General features: G+C 44.6%; 1 protein-coding gene across 2 annotated transcripts in view; it reads right to left on the bottom strand.

Moving 5' to 3' along the window:
• Positions 1-18,669, bottom strand: part of LOC144600068 (uncharacterized protein C4orf54 homolog) — a 38,659-nt gene that overhangs the window by 10,742 nt on the left and 9,248 nt on the right. The gene's annotated exons all lie outside the window — the stretch shown is intronic.

Here is an 18,669-nt window from a genome sequence, read left to right as displayed (position 1 = left end):
ATGCTGCGTGCCTTCCACAGGTACCGCCGGTAGAAAGTGTCCTGAATGGCCGGGAGACAGTTGCCAGTGATGTACTGTGCCGTCTTCACCACTCTCTGTAGTGATTTGTGGTTGTGGGCAGAACAGTTCCCGTACCAGACTGTAATGCAGCCTGTCAGCAGGCTCTCGATGGTGCATCTGTAGAAGTTTGTGAGGATTGTGGCGTTCATGCCAAACTTCCTCAGTCTTCTCAGGAAAAAGAGCCTTCTTTGTTATTGTGTCCGTGTGCAGTGTCCAGGAAAGGTCCTCAGTGATGTGCACACCGAGGAACTTAAAGCTGCTGACCCTTTCAAGCTCAGCATCACCGATGTGGATGGGGAGGTGTCCACTCCCCCGCTGTCTCCTGTAGTCCACGATCATCTCTTTAGTTTTGCTGACATTGAGGTAGAGGTTATTTTCCTGGCACCAGCTGTTTAGTGCCTTTACCTCCTCTCTGTAAGCCGTCTCATTGTTGTCTGTGATGAGGCCCAAGATGGTCGTGTCGTCAGCAAACTTTAGGATGCTGTTTGAGCTGTGCTTAGCAGTAGTCGTGCGTGAACAGGGAGTACAGGAGAGGACTGAGCACACAGCCCTGTGGTGCGCCTGTGTTGAGGATCAGTGAGGAAGAGGTGTGGCTGCCAATTCTTACCACCTGGGGCCTGCCCGTCAGGAAATCGAATATCCATGGGTCCATTGCAGTCAATCTCCATCACACCCTCTCGAAAACCTTGATGAGATTCATAACTAATTGGATGCGATGACCCTGCCAGAGCCAAACTACTGATATATAAAGGTTTAGAGCAACCTACTTGTAGTCTATTTATAAAGTTCAGAATCCACAATGGGCTTAAAACACAAAGCCTCACCAACTTGTCCAGCCACCTGTCTGTAATTCGATATTTTTTTTATTTGTTCATTTACCAGGGCCAACCTTTTCTGACTGCCCTTTCCCCTTTGTTGATTTTGAACTTTTTGACAGTGACCAGTGTTATGTAGAGACCTGGGGTTGCTGCTATCTTTGACTATGATCGCCACAGTGACCTTCATCTGCTTTACTCGGAAGCTGAGTAAGTCCATTAAATATTGAATGATCGTCAGCAAGCACTTTGCCAGAGGCACGGGTTTCCATGGTAAAGTAAACAAACCTCACTTTGTCACTGAGAGCAGATAAAGATAGCTTTGCTTAGCATTCAGACAAAGATAACAGTAACACAGTGCCACTAATAGAGCAAGCAATCCCAGGACTTTTCAACAGGGGTCAGTAGGAAGATCCTCAAAAGGAGATGTTGATTCAGATTATGAAAGATTGGAAGGTTTACAGAGGAGAGATTTGGCAGAGAATTCAAGAGCTTTCAGCTTTATCAGTTGATACCCCAAAGCCTTTATATCATCTATTAGGTATTAATAAGGATGGTGGTGTAGTTGTATAATAGTTTATTTAGTATATCTGTTTGACTTGTATCATGGTGGTGTGGTTTTAAAATAAAGCAGTGGCTGCAGTATGTGCAGTCTATAAGATGTACTGTAGTCACTCCAATAGCACCTTCCACCTGGTGAGGACAAGAGCAGCTGGTGCCAGAGAACATTACAACGTCTCGCATATTATCCTGACTAGGAAATTCCTTAATTGTTGCTGATTCAATCCTGGAATTCCTAACACCGCTGTGGGAGCACCTTCATTAGAACAACAGGTGGAAATCTCGACTGCTTTCTCATAGCCAATTAAGGATAGAGTCATAGTTATACAGCACAAACACTGTCCCTTCGACCCAATTTGTCCATGTCGACCAAGATGCCCCATCTAAACTAGTCCCATTTTACCATGTGTGGCTCATATCTCTCAACTTTTCTCAATGCTACTATGAATGGGCATTGAACGCTGACTTTGCCAGTGACGCTGGGTTGCTTGGATGAATAAACAAGAACAGTTCCTCCCCAGTGTACTTGACAAATGTTTATCTCTCAGCCAATATTATTAAAACAGATTATCTTTCAATTACCACAATGTTTATGATATCTTGCTATGCTTAAATTGGCCATCCATGTCCAACATTAGTAGAGCGTCTGGAGCTGAAGCAGAACATTACTGACTGTAAATCCAGCTGGGTACATCCATGAAAGGGACTAAATAAAACTTTTTTGTTTGTGGTTCTTAACTACTACTCCTGATAGCTGCATGTCCACGTGGCTCCTCGCCCCAATGTTACCAGAATAGACTTTAGACTTTAGAGATACAACGTGGAAACAGGCCCTTCAGCCAACCAAGCACACGCAGACCATCGATCACCCCGTACACTAGCACTATTCTACACACCAGGAACAATTTACAGAAGCAAATTAACCTACATACTTGTATGTCTTTGGAGTGTTGCAGGAAACTGGAACACCCGGAGAAAACCCACGCAGCCACAGGGAGAACGTACAAAATCCATACAGGTAGCAACCGAGGTCAGAATCAAACCCAGGTCTCTGGTGCTGTAATGCAGCAACTCTACCGCAGCGCCACTGTTGCGCCCAAGAGCCACAGAGATACAGCAGGGAGACAGGCCCTACGGCTCACTAAGTCCACGCCAATCATTGATCACCCATTCACACAAACTCTATGTTATCCCACTTTCTCATCCACTCAAGGCAATTTACAGAGATCAATTATCCGACAAACCCATATGTCTTTTGGATGTAGGATGAAACCAAAGCACCAGGAGGAAACCCATGTGGTTACAGAAGAATGTGAAAACTCCACAGACAGCACTGGAGGTGAGGATCAAATCTTGGTCTCTGGCGCTGTGAGGTAGTAGCTCTACCCGCTGCGCCACTGTGCCGACCCAAATCAGTATTGCAGTTTATCCTAATCCTATTGCAGGAACAGTCACTGGATCCAACTCACAGGTACGATGGTTAGCTATGGAACTGCAGAGAATCACAACAGCATGGATAGAGGCCTTTTGGCCCATCGGTACAATACCGACTCTTTGGAGAAACATCTATTCAGACAGCTCTCAGACACCTCCTTGTACCTACCCCTCAACCATGACCCCACAAATGAACACCAGGTCACTGTCTCCCAAAACATCTTCGATCTCATCACATCCGACAATATGTCCCTCCAACCTGATCCCCAATCCAAATTCTGCCCATTTCCGTCTTCTAACCAAGATCCACAAACAGGATTGCCTTGGTACTACAAACCCACTGACTCTCACTGTTAGCTGGACTGTAACTCCTCCCACTCTGTCTCTTACAAGAAAGCCATTCCTCTCAAGATGAGGCTTTCCACTGCAGGACATCCGAGATGTTCTCTTTCTTCAGGAAACATAGCTTCATCTCACCTACCCTACCCCCACCCCCCCCCGCATTGTGGTTGTGAATGGAGCTCTCACCGGACAATGGGGGGAGGGGGAGAACAAAGGACAATGGGGACCCCGCGTGGGGGAACCTGTGGGGGGGAAACAAAGGTGGAGCCGGCGTACTTTATAACTTTGTCTGTGCCGTAGGTGGCCTTGTATACATTGGGTATGCAAGCAAATAATTTCACTGTGCCTTGTCACATGTGACAATAAAGTATTCCATTCCATTCCATGTCTCCTCCATTCTCCATAGTTCTGCTCTCAATCCTCTTTCCCCAGGCAGAACATGAATAGGGTACCCCTGGTCCTTACCTTTCACCCCATCAGCCTCTGTATCCAACAGCATAATTCTCTGATATTTCCACCAGCTTCAACATGATCCCACACCTGTCATGTCTTCCCCTCCCCATTTTACTCCCATCTTCCTTTCTTAGCAGATTCCATCATCAGCACCCTCTTGTCTTCTCTACTTATTACCTACAGCCATGGTCACTATCTCCATCCTTCTCTACCCACCTGACACATCTGCCAATCAACCCCTCCTTCCCTGGATCCAACTATCACTTGCCAATTCTTGTCCCAATCCTTCCCCTCACCTCTCACCTCCATCAGTCTAAAGAAGTCCCAACTCGAAATACCTTCTATACATTTCTCTCCACAGATGCTGCCTGATCTGCTGTGTTCCCCACAGCAGTTTTTTCTGGTATTATTTTCCTCTCAAGTTCCTCTTCTTTTGAAGACTGTTTCTACCACCTCAAAAGCACTGGCTGTGTAAACATGTTCTTTCTCATATTTCTCCTGTGCCTTCTATCCAGGACTTTTAATCTGATAGTTTAGTTTATTGTCATGTGTACCGAGGTACAGTGAAAAGCTTGTCCTTTGGTCATTGATTAGGAGCAGCTTACCTTGATTTATCCCTCCCAGTCATCAGTGAGAGCTGTCACCTCCTTAGCCACAAAGAAAACAACTCCAACTTTTACATGTACACATATTACCACCTTTCCTTTTTTAACCACATGTTGGAGTGTGCATTAATGCACATGTTTGAGGGTTTATATGCAATGTACAATTTGTATAGAACAATATATATCCAGTCAGAGATGACAAATTAACTTCCCCACTCATCTGGATACATCCCAATCCGTTCCATTAGATCCAGGGCATTACAAACCAATGCATGTCCTCTCCTCACCTGTCTTCACCTTTGACCACTAAGATTATTGTGGGAATAACTACTGCAGAACTGGGAGGGGCATTCAAAGTACACAATTAAAAATAAATATCAAGGACATGTCGCACCCTGGCTACTCCTTCTTTTCCATTCCCCCATCGGGCAGATGGCATAGATTTATGAAAACGCACACCTCCAGATTCAGGGACAGTTTCTTCCCAGTTATTATCAGGTAACTGAATCATCCTACCACAACTAGAGAGCAGTCCTGAACTACTATCTACCTCATTGGTGACCCTCAGGCTACCTTTGATCGGACTTTACTGCCTTTACCTTGCACCAAACGTTATTCCCTTAACGTGTATCTATATACTGTAAATGGCTCGATTATAATCATGTATTGTCTTTCTGCTGACTGAATAGCATGCAACAAATGTTTTTCACTGCACCTCGGCACATGTGACAATAAACTAAACTGAACTAAAAAATTGATCAGGTTGCTGTCAGGGAAACCTGCTGTCGTTTCCTGGTCTGGCTGGTATATTACTCCAGAACTTCACCAATGGTTGCAGGTCTGGAGTCATCTACAAGCCAGACTGGCCTGACTGTTAAATAGTATAAGAAGATAACTGCAGATGCTGGTACAAATTGAAGGTATTTATTCACAAAATGCTGGAGTAACTTAGCAGGTCAGGCAGCATCTCGGGAGAGAAGGAATAGGGCCGTTTCGGGTCGAGACCCTTCTTCAGACTATTAAATACCTCTACATGGGCACAGCAAAACAGCCAGTTGAGTCACGAATGGGATACAAAAGCAGAAGGATAAAAATGGTTGGAACATTGGAGAGCTAACTCAATCAACCCTCCCACTCCCACATTCCACCTCCCAATCCCCCTCCCCCCCCAAGATGGGGAGAGCTGTCCACAGCCTAGTCATTGCAACAGTCTGACATGGTGATGCTCATTAAATCTCACCTCACAGACGGTGTGCCATACTTTTCCATCATAATCCCTGGGTGTGCCTTGTCCAACCAGTAAATCTGACAACCCAGTGACGGGCAGGACAATGGGAGGGAGTCATCTGTAGTTGAATGGAGAGTAAGACTCCAGTTTCAATGATATCTCTTGGAATTGGGTCAAAAGTGGGCAAGGAACCTTTGTCATGATCTCCAACTACTGTCCTCCCTGGGCTGGACTCTATATTTAAAAACACTTGGCTAAGCACTGGAAGTAGCAAAGACACAGAATGTAGTGTGGTTGGGGCCAACATGCTTGGCAGCATCACCAGTTGGCAAGCTGAAGGACAGAGCAATTGGTTTGGATTTAATGCAAGTTGTAGTGAGAGGACAGAGACGAGACCTTAACTGACCTGCTCCTCACCAATCTCTCTGTGCCAAATGCAACTGTTCCAGATATACACTACTAAAACAATCACAGAACAGTCCTGTGGAGTAATGGTGCTATCTTCACACCAAGGACTTTTTCCGTTGTGTGGCGTGTTACCATTGTACTAAATGGGAGAGACTCAGAGCAGATTTGCCAATTCAAAACCGGCCATCCATCAGACACTGAACATTCATCTTCAGCAGCAGATATCACTACAATTTACTTTCTTAGAAAACCTAGGAAGTTCACATCTCTCCAACAACTCTTATAAACTTCTAAGTTGCACTTCAGAAAGTATCCAATTGAGATGCATTGCAGCTTAGTTTGACAATGTCTCTGCTCAAGACCGTAGGAAATTGCAGAGTTGTAGATGTATGACACAGACCAGCCTCTTCCCCCATTGCCTGCCCCTCTACCCTCCATCCTGTTGGTACATGGCCACAGCCTATGAATGGCCTGATTATGGAACTGAGTCTTTTCTTTCTGGATTTGTTATGCAGTAGAGTTCTGGATTACCAGAAATTATGGGACCTAGCTTGTAACATCTATCAAACCACCTCTCTATCATTAGTTTTATTATTTCTTTTGTTTTGATGTGATTGACAAGGCTGGGCTTTTATTGCCCGTTCCTACCTGCCTTTTGAGAACCGCTTGAACCACTGCAGTCTTTCTGGTTAAGTTGCTTCCATAATGCTGTTGAGGGTGTAGATTTCACGATTTTGACCCAGTGATAATGAATAACTGGCAACGATCTAACTACAATATTAATGATTTGGAAGAGGGAATTAGAAGCAACACTAGCAAGTTTGTGGATGGCACAATGTTGGGTGGCATTGTAAACTGTGAAGAGGATGTTAGGAGGTTGCAGGGTGACCTGGACAGGTTGAGTGAGTGGGCAGATGCGTGGCAGATGCAGTATAATATAGATAAATGATAGGTTATCCACTTTGGCAGCAGAAACAAGGAGGCAGATTATTATCTCAATGGAGTTAGGTTGGGCAAGGGGGAGGTGCAGCGAGACCTGGGTGTCCTTGTACACCAGTCACTGAAAGTTGGCGTGCAGGTACAGCAGGCAGTGAAGAAAGCTGATGGAATGTTGGCATTTATAACAAGAGGATTTCAATATAGGAGTAAAGAGGTTCTTCTGCAGTTGCATAGGGCGCTGGTAAGACCACATCTGGAGTATTGTGTACAGTTTTGGTCTCCTAATTTGAGGAAGGACATCCTTGTAATTGAGGCAGTACAGCGTAGGTTCACGAGATTGATCCCTGGGATGGCGGGACTTACATATGAGGAAAGATTGAAAAGACTAGGCTTGTATTCACTGGAGTTTAGAAGGATGAGAGGGGATGTTATAGAAACATATAAAATTATAAAAGGACTGGACAAGCTAGATGCAGGAAAAATGTTCCCAATGTTGGGCGAGTCCAGAACCAGGGGCAATAGACAATAGAAAATAGGTGCAGGAGAAGGCCATTCGGCCCTTCGAGCCAGCACCGCCATTCAATGTGATCATGGCTGATCATTCTCAATCAGTACCCCGTTCCTGCTTTTTCCCCATTCCCCCTGACTCCGCTATCCTTAAGAGCTCTATCTAGCTCTCTCGTGAATGTATTCAGAGAATTGGCCTCCACTGCCCTCTGAGGCAGAGAATTCCACAGATTCACAACTCTCTGATTAAAAAAGTTTTTCCTCATCTCTGTTCTAAATGGCCTACCCCTTATTCTTAAACTGTAGCCCCTGGTTCTGGACTCCCCCAACATTGGGAACATGTTTCCTGCCTCCAACGTGTCCAACCCCTTAATAATTTTATACGTTTCGATAAGATCCCCTCTCATCCTTCTAAATTCCAGTCTATACAAACCTAGTCGCTCCAGTCTTTCAACATATGACAGTCCCGCCATTCCGGGAATTAACCTAGTAAACCTACGCTGCACGCCCTCAATAGCAAGAATATCCTTCCTCAAATTTGGAGACCAAAACTGCACACAGTACTCCAGGTGCGGTCTCACTAGGGCCCTGTACAACTGCAGCAGGACCTCTTTGCTCCTATACTCAACTCCTCTTGTTATGATGGCCAACATTCCATTGGCTTTCTTCACTGCCTGCTGTACCTGCATGCTTCCTTTCAGTGACTGATGCACTAAGACACCCAGATCACGTTGTACCTCCCCTTTTCCTAACTTGACACCATTCAGATAATAATCTGCCTTCCTATTCTTACCACCAAAGTGGATAACCTCACACTTATCTACATTAAACTGCATCTGCCATGCATCCGCCCACTCACACAACCTGTCCAAGTCACCCTGCAACCTCATAGCATCTTCCTCACAGTTCACACTGCCACCTAGCTTTGTATCATCGGCAAATTTGCTAATGGTACTTTTAATCCCTTCATCCAAGTCATTGATGTATATTGTATCCCCACTCTTTGCTTTCTGTCCGTCAACCAACTTTCTATCCATGTCAGTACCCTACCTCCAATACCATGTGCTCGAATTTTGCCCACCAATCTCCTATGTGGGACCTTGTCGAATAAAGGGGAGGCCATTTAAAACTGAGGTGAGAAAAAAACCTTTTCACCCAGAGAGTTGTGAATTTGTGGAATTCTCTGCCACAGAGGGCAGTAGAAGCCAAATCGCTGGATTGATTTAAGAGGGAGTTAGATAGAATCAAGGGATATGGGGAAAAGGCAGGCACGGGTTATTGATTGGGGACGATCAGCCATGATCACAATGAATGGCGGTGCTGGCTCGAAGGGCCTCCTCCTGCACCTATTTTCTATGTTTCTATGTTTACAGATTGAACGGGTCCTTCAAGCAGAATGGCCTGCTTCTGTGCCAACACGTCATGCCAAAAGACCAGACAACTCGCATGGAAAATGACTGACATCTCCTTATACAGTACAAGCGCAACAGGCTGAATGGCCTGCTTCTTTGCAGTAAATACTTTGTGATTCACACGTGATCAACAACTTTATTTCAAATGTCAACAACTGGATACTTGGCACATATTCCAATGCACATGATATTCAAAAGGGCAAATAGCTTGTAGTTATTTATAGCAACACAACGGCCCTAAATATGACTTTCCCTTTAGATTATTTACAATAAACTTACTGCTTAAATTACACAAAAACAAAATTCTCTGATATATTTCCTGGAGCACCACAATTGTAACGGACAAACTAAACTACCACTAAACTAGCCCTCATAACAACGAATAAATCTGTTCCATTTCATTATTTGTGAAAATAGAGGTTTTGAAAGGGGCAATCTTCAAATGTCACTACTCAAATGGTGAATAAAAACAAAGAAAAATTAGAAAGGCGAGTCATTACATATTCGTGCTGCCCATGTATAAGTTTCTGTCAAAGAGCAATTCTCAGCTGTTCTTGACTTTTGATCTGTAAGCTTACAGGCCTCCATTTTCACTCGTCAGTGGTGTTAGGTGGTGCCAGTGTTGTGCTCTCTTCCTTGAAATACACTATCACACATTATTGCTACGTAAACTATTCTCATCTGTAGCACGTTAAGCCCCCTTACTGCAGCCAATTGCTTATTTACAATAATTAGGTTTCAGTTTAGTTATTGTCACTTGTACAGAGTTACAGTGAAAAGCTTTTGTTGCCTGCATCATGTGAGGAATAGATTGGATGGATGCACAGAGTCTCTTGCCCTGAGGTGAATTGAGGACCAGAGGAAAGGGTATAGAGAAGATTTACGAGGATGTTGCCAGGACTAGAAGGTCTAAAGGGAGAGGCTGAGTAGGCTGGGACTCTATTCCTTGGAGAGCAGGAGGATGAGGAATGATCTTATGGAGGTGTATGAAATCATGAGAAGAATAGATCGGGTAGATGCACCGAGTCTTTTGCATCTCTGTGTAAGAGTAGGTGAATTGAGTACCAGAGGACATAGGTTTAAGGTGAAGGTGAAAGGATTTAATAGGAATCTGAGGTAACTTTTTCTACACAGAGTAGTGGGTGTATGAAACAAGCTGCCAGAGGACATAGTTGAGGCTGGGACTATCCCAACAGTTAAGAAACAGTTGGACAAGTACATGGATAGGACAGGTTTGGAGGGATATGGACCAACTGCGGGCAGGTGGGACGAGTGTAGCTGGGACATGTTGGCCTGTGTGGGCAAGTTGGGTCAAAGGGCCTTTTTCCACGCAGTATCACTCTATGACTCTAAATGAGACCAGCCCAGTATGCAAACTTGGTCGGCATGGACAAGGTGAGCCAAATGATCTATTTCCACACTGTATAGCTGTATGATTTTATTTCACTGCTAGCCTTCACCTTTCCTATTATCTTTCTGCCCCTAGCATAGGAGGCCTCAAACTACACGTTATATACAATTCTAATCAGAAACTCATAAAAGAAGAACTCATAGAAGAAGAAGTAAGCCATCCAGCCCTTTATTCATTTGTTAATGAACTTTATTTATTTAAGATCACAGCTGATCTTCTAGCTGGCTCTATTTTCCTGTTCTAACTCCATTACCCTCAATTTCCAGACACACATAGATTTCTATTTTGTATGAACACAACACATCAATTGATTTCTGGGGTAGAAAATTTCAAAGGTTCACCAGTCTCTGGATAAAGAGGTTTCTCCTTTCTTTAATCTAAAAGGTCAGCCACCTGATTAAAATGGTGTCCCTGGTTTTAGACTCCACAACCTTGCAAACATTCTTCAGCATCTAGCCTGTGAATCTCTTCAAGAGTTTTCTATGTTTTAGTCAGATCTCCCCACATTCTTCGACACTCTAGGTATAGTACCAATCGTGGGATACCACACGGGAGCTCCGAGGCGGAGACCACGGGGCAGCTCCGAGGCGGAGACCACGGGGCAGCTCCGAGGCGGAGACCACGGGGCAGCTCCGAGGCGGAGACCACGGGGCAGCTCCGAGGCGGAGACCACGGGGCAGCTCCGAGGCGGAGACCACGGGGCAGCTCCGAGGCGGAGACCACGGGACAGCTCCGAGGCGGAGACCGTGTGGGTGGTAGTGGGCTCAACGAATTGCTTACGTACATGTGAGCTAACATAAGTCACCTTTTGCATAAGTCAGTGAGTGCCTGTGCTCTGTTCTTCTATTTGCTACAACCATTGAATTAACATTTTGTTCAAGATGGCCACGCCGTTTTGTTTGGCTGCCTGCCACTGTATGTTTCTTTTTTTTTCCTGGTCAGATGTGCAGCACTTTGGTCAACGTGGGTTGTTTTTAAATGTGCTATACAAATAAATTGACTTGACTTGACTTGACTCATTCCGCTTGTCCATATCCCATTGAATAGGTTAGGCATTTTGTTTGGCATGGACAAGTTGAGCTGAAGAGACTGCTTCTGTGCTGTATATCTCTGTCTTTACATTCTGCTAAATAATTACATTCCCATCTAGTTTGTTTCAATGCAAACATGCTATGCTGGTGCCTATTCTCCTCACTTTCTCATCTCACTCTCTCAGCATATTTTTGCATTCCCACCACATTTTAATATCCAGATTCCCCTTAAAGGCACCTTTGTCCACGATATTCCATTGGGTAGCAAATTTTACATTCTTCCTATTCTCTGGTTTGAGAGGTTTCCCCTTAATTGCCAATTGGATTTGTCAGTGACTGTTTTATTTTAATGGTCTTATGGTTTCAATCTCTCCCACAATAGGGAAAAAAAATCTTTATTTCTACCTTATCGAATCCCCCAATAATTTTGAAGATCTAAATGTGAGCAATATTCTGATGGTAGTCATTAGCCTGAAACATTTCCCTCTCCATGGGTGCTACCTGATCTGCTGAGATTCCAGCAGTTTTTGTTTTTAATTTCTTATTTCCAACATCCTCAATGTTTTGCTTTCACCTCAATGTGATGTTACCTAATTTGCTTTTAAATTCCATGCCTCTTGGATTAAAGTCAAAGATTCTGTTTCTACTCTGTGCCACTCTGCTCCCAAAACCTGTTGATGGTGGGGGCAATTTTAAAATGGAGGCTGCTTGATTTTTGTTTGAGGCTGAAGGATCAAAATCACCTGATTGAAAGATGTGAACATTGGAACAGCCATAATTTGATAGAGATCTATTCAACGTGTTGTATTTTTCTCTGATTATATCTGTATCAGCGCTAAGTTCTACACACTGAGATACATCATACCTCAATTCCAATTCAACCATTTTAGCTGTACAATCTTGCCATCTTTCAAAAGTCCCAAATGCATTGAATTACAAATGCATTGCATTACGTAAAAAGCACCTCTAAGAAGAAGCTGAAGTTAGTTTGGCCTGCCTGATGATGAACTCACGGAAAGTAACTGTCCCAGACAGACACCCTAGCTGTATCCTTGGAAGCTGCATGGACCAACTAGCGGGAGTATTCATGGACATCTTTATCTCCCCCAACTCCATTCTGAGGTACCCCATCTTCAAGAAGACCACTATCATTCCGATGCCAAAGTGAAGCAAGATCTCATAGCTTAACAACTACCATCCAGTGGACTTGACATCGACCATCATGAAATGCTTTGAGAGGCTACTAATGGAACACATTAAATTCAGGCTACCAAGCAGCAGTTCGACTACCGCCACAACAGGTTCACAGCTGATGCCAGGTCCCTGGCCGTATACTCATCCCTGGAACATCTGGATAGGAGTGACACCTACATCAGGCTTCTATTCATAGACGACAGCTCTGCTTTTAACACCATTATCCCATCCAAGCTCATCACCAAACTCATGGAACTTGGAGTCAGCACTCATCTCTGCAACTGGATCCTCAACCTCCTGACCAACACATCCAAATCTGTCAGGATAAGGGACAAATCATCCTCTACGATTATCCTCAACACTGGTGCTCTACAAGAATGTGTTTCTCAGCCCCCTTCTTTACTTCTTGTACACCCACGACTGTGCGGCCATGTACAAATCCAATTCAATGTACAAATTTATGGACGACTCCACAGTCGTAGGCCGAATATCAAATAATGACGAGACGGGAGTACAGGAAGGAGATTGAGAACCTCTTCTTAAGACAACAACCCTCTCTCAATGCGTAGGAAAGAACTGCAGGTGTTGGTTTACACCGAAGATAGACACAAAATGCTGGAGTAACTCAACGGGACAGGCAGCATCTCTGGAGAGATGGAATTGGTGATGTTTCGGGTCGAGACCTTTCTTCAGACTGAGAGTCAGGGGAGAGGGAAACTACAGATATGGAAAGTGTGAAAACAACAGATGATGATCAAGGAAATATAGAATGGTTCATTGTTGGCTGAGGGGAAGATGACAATGAGGCATACAAACAGTAAATTTAATCAGAAGGACAGTGAAATTAGTCGGAGAACTAGGATAGGGAGGGACGGAGAGAGAGGGAAAGCAAGGGTTACTTGATGTTAGAGAAGCAATATTCAAAACACTGGGTTGTAAGATGCTCAAGTGAAATACGAGGTGCTGTTCCTCCAATTTGGTTTTTACCTCATTCTGACAGTGAAGGAGACCCAGGACAGAAAGATCAGTATGGGAATGGGAGGGGGAGGTAAAGTATTTAGCAACCAGGAGATTGCGTAGGCCTAGGCGGACAGAACGGAAGTGTTCAGTGAAACGATCGCCGAGTCTGCACTTTGCCTCGCCAATATAAAGGAGTCCACACCAGGAACAGCACCAGTAGATGAGGTTGGAGGAGGTGCAAGTGAACTGAATGGACAGTCGGGGTCTTTGGACAGAGTCGAGGGAGGAGGTATCTCTCAATGTCAGCAAGACATAGGAAATAGTGATCGACTTCAGGATGCAAAGCGGTACATATGCTTCGACAACATCAAAGTAGAGATGGTTGAAAGCTTCAAATTCCTAGCAGTAAATATCTCCAGCAACCTGACGTGGAACGTGGACCACACATTACAAAGCAATGGCCAAGAAAGCATACCAATGCCTCTACTTCATTAGAAGGCTTAGGAAATTCAGCATGTCCTCAACAACTCTCATCAATTTCTACAGATGTGCTGTAGAAAGCATTTTATTAGGATGCATCACTGCAAGGTTTGGGAACAGCTCCTCCAAGACCGCAGGAAATTGCAGAGAATTGTGGACACAGCCCAGACCAGCACCCAAGTCAACCTCCTTTCCATTTACTCCATTTACACCTCATACAGCCTTGGCAAGGCCACCAGCATAATCAAGGATGCATTTCACTCCAGTCACCCCCTCTTCTCCCCTCTCCCATCAGGCAAAAATGTGTGAAAAACGCACACCTCCAGATTTTTAGATTTAGATTTTTTTTTTAGATTTAGAGATTCAGGAACAGTTTCTTCCCAGCTATTATCAGGCAACTGAACCATTCCATCAACAACTAGAGAGCGGTCCTTAGCTACCATCTACCACATTGGAGACCCTCGGACTATCTTTATTCAAACATTATCTTACATTAAATGTTATTCCCTTTATCGTGACACTGTACACTGTGGATGGCTCGATTGTAATCATGTACTGTCTTTCCGCTGGCTGGTTAGCACACAACAAAAGCTTTTCACTGTACCTTAGTACAATAAACTAAACTAAATAAACTAAGAGAGAATTCAAAAAACAAACTGGAGACTCAGATGCCAGGCAACTGTGGCAGGGCACAAATACCATCATAGGTTATAAGCCGAAATTGGGGGTAATCACTAGCAACAATGCATCTCCACTGGATGAGTTCAATGCCCTTTATGGCTGCTTGAACAGGCAAAGTGCCACCCTCCCCCAGCAGCTCTGTTCTGTACATCTTGGTAGCTGAAATTATGCACCAATAAAATGGCCACTCTCATCATTGACATCTACAACTGCTCACTTTAACAGTCTACTGTTCCCATCTACTTCAAGAAAACCTCCATCATTCCAATCTCCAAGAAAATTAAAGTGACCTGTCTGAATAACTACCATCCAGTAGCTCTAACATCCAGCACAATGAAATGCTTTCAAAGACAGGTAATGGGCCACATTTCCAGACAATCTAGTCCACAGCAATTTGCACACAAGAATAGGTCTATGGAAAGTGCCATCTCACCTGCCTACATTCGGCTCTGGATCAGCTTGACTCTAAGAATGTTTAGGTCAAGATGCTACCCAGTGACTATTTCAATATTGTATAAGCTCACCCCTAAACTTCTGGGCCATGCGATTGAAGCCTCAATCTGCAACTGGCTTCTGGACTTCTTGAACGGCTTCTCAGTCGATTAGATTTGGTCATATCATCTCCTCCACCCTAACGTTCAACAGTAGTGCCCCAGAAGGTTATGTGCTCATTCCGTTACACCCTTCTGCACCCATGACTGTGTGGCATAGTACAACACCAGCTCAACCTTTACGTTCACCAATGATACCAAGCTTGTGGACTGGATGAACAGCAATGATGATCAAGCATTATTTCCCTATAAATGTTATGGTGTTCCCTTGAGAAGGCAATAATAATTTGATTGATATGTTTAAGTGGCTTTAAAAAAAATTGATAGCAATATGAAGAAAATATTTCTTCAGAGGGGCAGATTGGAGGGGAAAACCATTTAAAATTAGAGACTGATCTGAGTTTTGTCAGGAATCCCTCGATGGTCAGCATAGTCTTGATGGGCCGAAGGACCTGTTTCCATGCTGTATCTCTAAACAATAAACAAGGCCGTGGTTTAATGCCTCAGCCATAATGGTTGCACCTGTGGCAATGTCACACTCCCTCAGTGCAAGAGCATCCGCCTAGAGTGATACACCCATCCTGGAGCAACACTTTCACAAAGTGGTCACGGTGGCCGCGAAGGACAGTCGCACCACAGGGCACAAGGACTTTCCAGCTGCGCCGCAGGCTTGGCTCACCCGTTGCAGAACCAGGTAACCGTGAAGAGGGATGACTGAAGAGGGAAGCCGCCGGGCCCGGCCCCTGCTCGCTCCCGAGAACCAGAGTGGAGGGTGGAGGGAGTTGGCAATGGGGGCAGACACAAGAACAAAGGGCCAGTAAGAAGAACCAGGGTCTTACCTTCCGCGCCATCAAGGTCGACTGCGGGAGATACCCCCGGGGCACAAAGGCTTAATAGTGGCTAGGCGAGGAGAGGGACGACGGTTCGCTGGACAATCGGATGGAAGCATAGGCTGCAATAGGCCTTTATGGCCATCTGTAGCTGGGACTTTGAAAATGGTGTCAACACCTGGCAACTTGGATAAGGTCTCAATGGGCCATTTCTATACACTGTAATTAATCAGGGATTGTGCTTCTGTACAATAATAATTCACTGAACTATATGCAACAACAATTTTTTTTGACTAAACCTTGGTATATGATAATAAAGAACCATTGGCCTCGCCTGTGTCAGCCCCAGATGCAGGCTTTTGACGTCACCCCAAAACACAAGGTCGGTTATTGCGTGTATGTTGACACTCTGTTGAACTCTGTAGCCAATAATATAAAGGAGGATAGCAAAAGTTTTTTTAGGTACGTGAAGAGGAAAAAAATAGTCAAGGCAAATGTGGGTCCCTTGAAGACAGAAGCAGGGGAATTTATTATGGGGAACAAAGAAATGGCAGACGAGTTAAACCGTTACTTTGGATCTGTCTTCACTGAGGAAGATACACACAATCTCCCAAATGTTCTAGGGGCCGGAGAACCTAGGGTGATGGAGGAACTGAAGGAAATCCACATTAGGCAGGAAATGGTTTTGGGTAGACTGATGGGACTGAAGGCTGATAAATCCCCAGGGCCTGATGGTCTGCATCCCAGAGTACTTAAGGAGGTGGCTCTAGAAATAGTGGAAGCATTGGAGATCATTTTTCAATGTTTTATAGATTCAGGATCAGTTCCTGTGGATTGGAGGATAGCAAATGTTATCCCACTTTTTAAGAAAGGAGGGAGAGAGAAAACAGGTAATTATAGACCAGTTAGTCTGACATCAGTGGTGGGGAAGATGCTGCAGTCAATTATAAAAGACGAAATTGCTGAGCATTTGGATAGCAGTAACAGAATCATTCCGAGTCAGCATGAATTTACGAAGGGGAAATCATGCTTGACAAATCTACTGGAATCTTTTGAGGATGTAACTAGGAAAATTGACAGGGGAGAGTCGGTGGATGTGGTGTACCTCGACTTTCAGAAAGCCTTCGACAAGGTCCCACATAGGAGATTAGTGGGCAAAATTAGAGCACATGGTATTGGGGGTAGGGTACTGACATGGATAGAAAATTGGTTGACAGACAGAAAGCAAAGAGTGGGGATAAATGGGTCCCTTTCGGAATGGCAGGCAGTGACCAGTGGGGCACCGCAAGGTTCGGTGCTGGGACCCCAGCTATTTACGATATACATTAATGACTTAGATGAAGGGATTAAAAGTACCATTAGCAAATTTGCAGATGATACTAAGCTGGGGGGTAGTGTGAATTGTGAGGAAGATGCAATAAGGCTGCAGGGTGACTTGGACAGGTTGTGTGAGTGGGCAGATACATGGCAGATGCAGTTTAATGTAGATAAGTGTGAGGTTATTCACTTTGGAAGTAAGAATAGAAAGGCAGATTATTATCTGAATGGTGTCAAGTTAGGAAGAGGGGATGTTCAACGAGATCTGGGTGTCCTAGTGCATCAGTCACTGAAAGGAAGCATGCAGGTACAGCAGGCAGTGAAGAAAGCCAATGGAATGTTGGCCTTCATAACAAGAGGAGTTGAGTATAGGAGCAAAGAGGTCCTTCTACAGTTGTACCGGGCCCTGGTGAGACCGCACCTGGAGTACTGTGTGCAGTTTTGGTCTCCAAATTTGAGGAAGGATATTCTTGCTATTGAGGGCGTGCAGCGTAGGTTCACTAGGTTAATTCCCGGAATGGCGGGACTGTCGTATGTTGAAAGGCTGGAGCAATTAGGCTTGTATACACTGGAATTTAGAAGGATGAGGGGGGATCTTATTGAAACATATAAGATAAGATAAGATGGGCGGCACGGTAGCGCAGCGGTAGAGTTGCTGCTTTACAGCGAATGCAGCGCCGGAGACTCAGGTTCGATCCTGACTACGGGTGCTGTAAGGAGTTTGTACGTTCTCCCCGTGACCTGCGTGGGTTTTCTCCGAGATCTTCGGTTTCCTCCCACACTCCAAAGACGTACAGGTATGTAGGTTAATTGACTGAGTAAATGTTAAAAATTGTCCCTAGTGTGTGCAGGATAGTGTTAATGTGCGGGGATCACTGGGCGGTGCGGACTCGGTGGGCCGAAAAGGCCTGTTTCCGCGCTGTATCTGAAATATAAAAATATGAAATTAGGGGATTGGACACATTAGAGGCAGGAAACATGTTCCCAATGTTGGGGGAGTCCAGAACAAGGGGCCACAGTTTAAGAATAAGGGGTAGGCCATTTAGAACGGAGATGAGGAAGAACTTTTTCAGTCAGAGTGGTGAAGGTGTGGAATTCTCTGCCTCAGAAGGCAGTGGAGGCCAGTTCGTTGGATGCTTTCAAGAGAGAGCTAGATAGAGCTCTTAAGGATAGCGGAGTGAGGGGGTATGGGGAGAAGGCAGGAACGGGGTACTGATTGAGAGTGATCAGCCATGATCGCATTAAATGGCGGTGCTGGCTCGAAGGGCTGAATGGCCTACAGGAGTACATTCCTATTGTCTATTGTCTATAATTCTAGATCCCTTCCGTTGTCTCTAAAATCTCAGACCATTAGTCTAATATCTTGACTGTGTGCGGAAAAAAATGTTCCACTTAAACATTGGGGAGACTAAATTCATTGTTCATGGCGTTGGTTGCAAACTCTGTTCCT

The sequence above is a fragment of the Rhinoraja longicauda genome, chromosome 1, assembly GCF_053455715.1.
Source record: "Rhinoraja longicauda isolate Sanriku21f chromosome 1, sRhiLon1.1, whole genome shotgun sequence".
Classification (NCBI taxonomy): Eukaryota; Metazoa; Chordata; class Chondrichthyes; order Rajiformes; family Arhynchobatidae; genus Rhinoraja; species Rhinoraja longicauda.
This window is presented reverse-complemented; position numbering and strand designations above follow the sequence as displayed.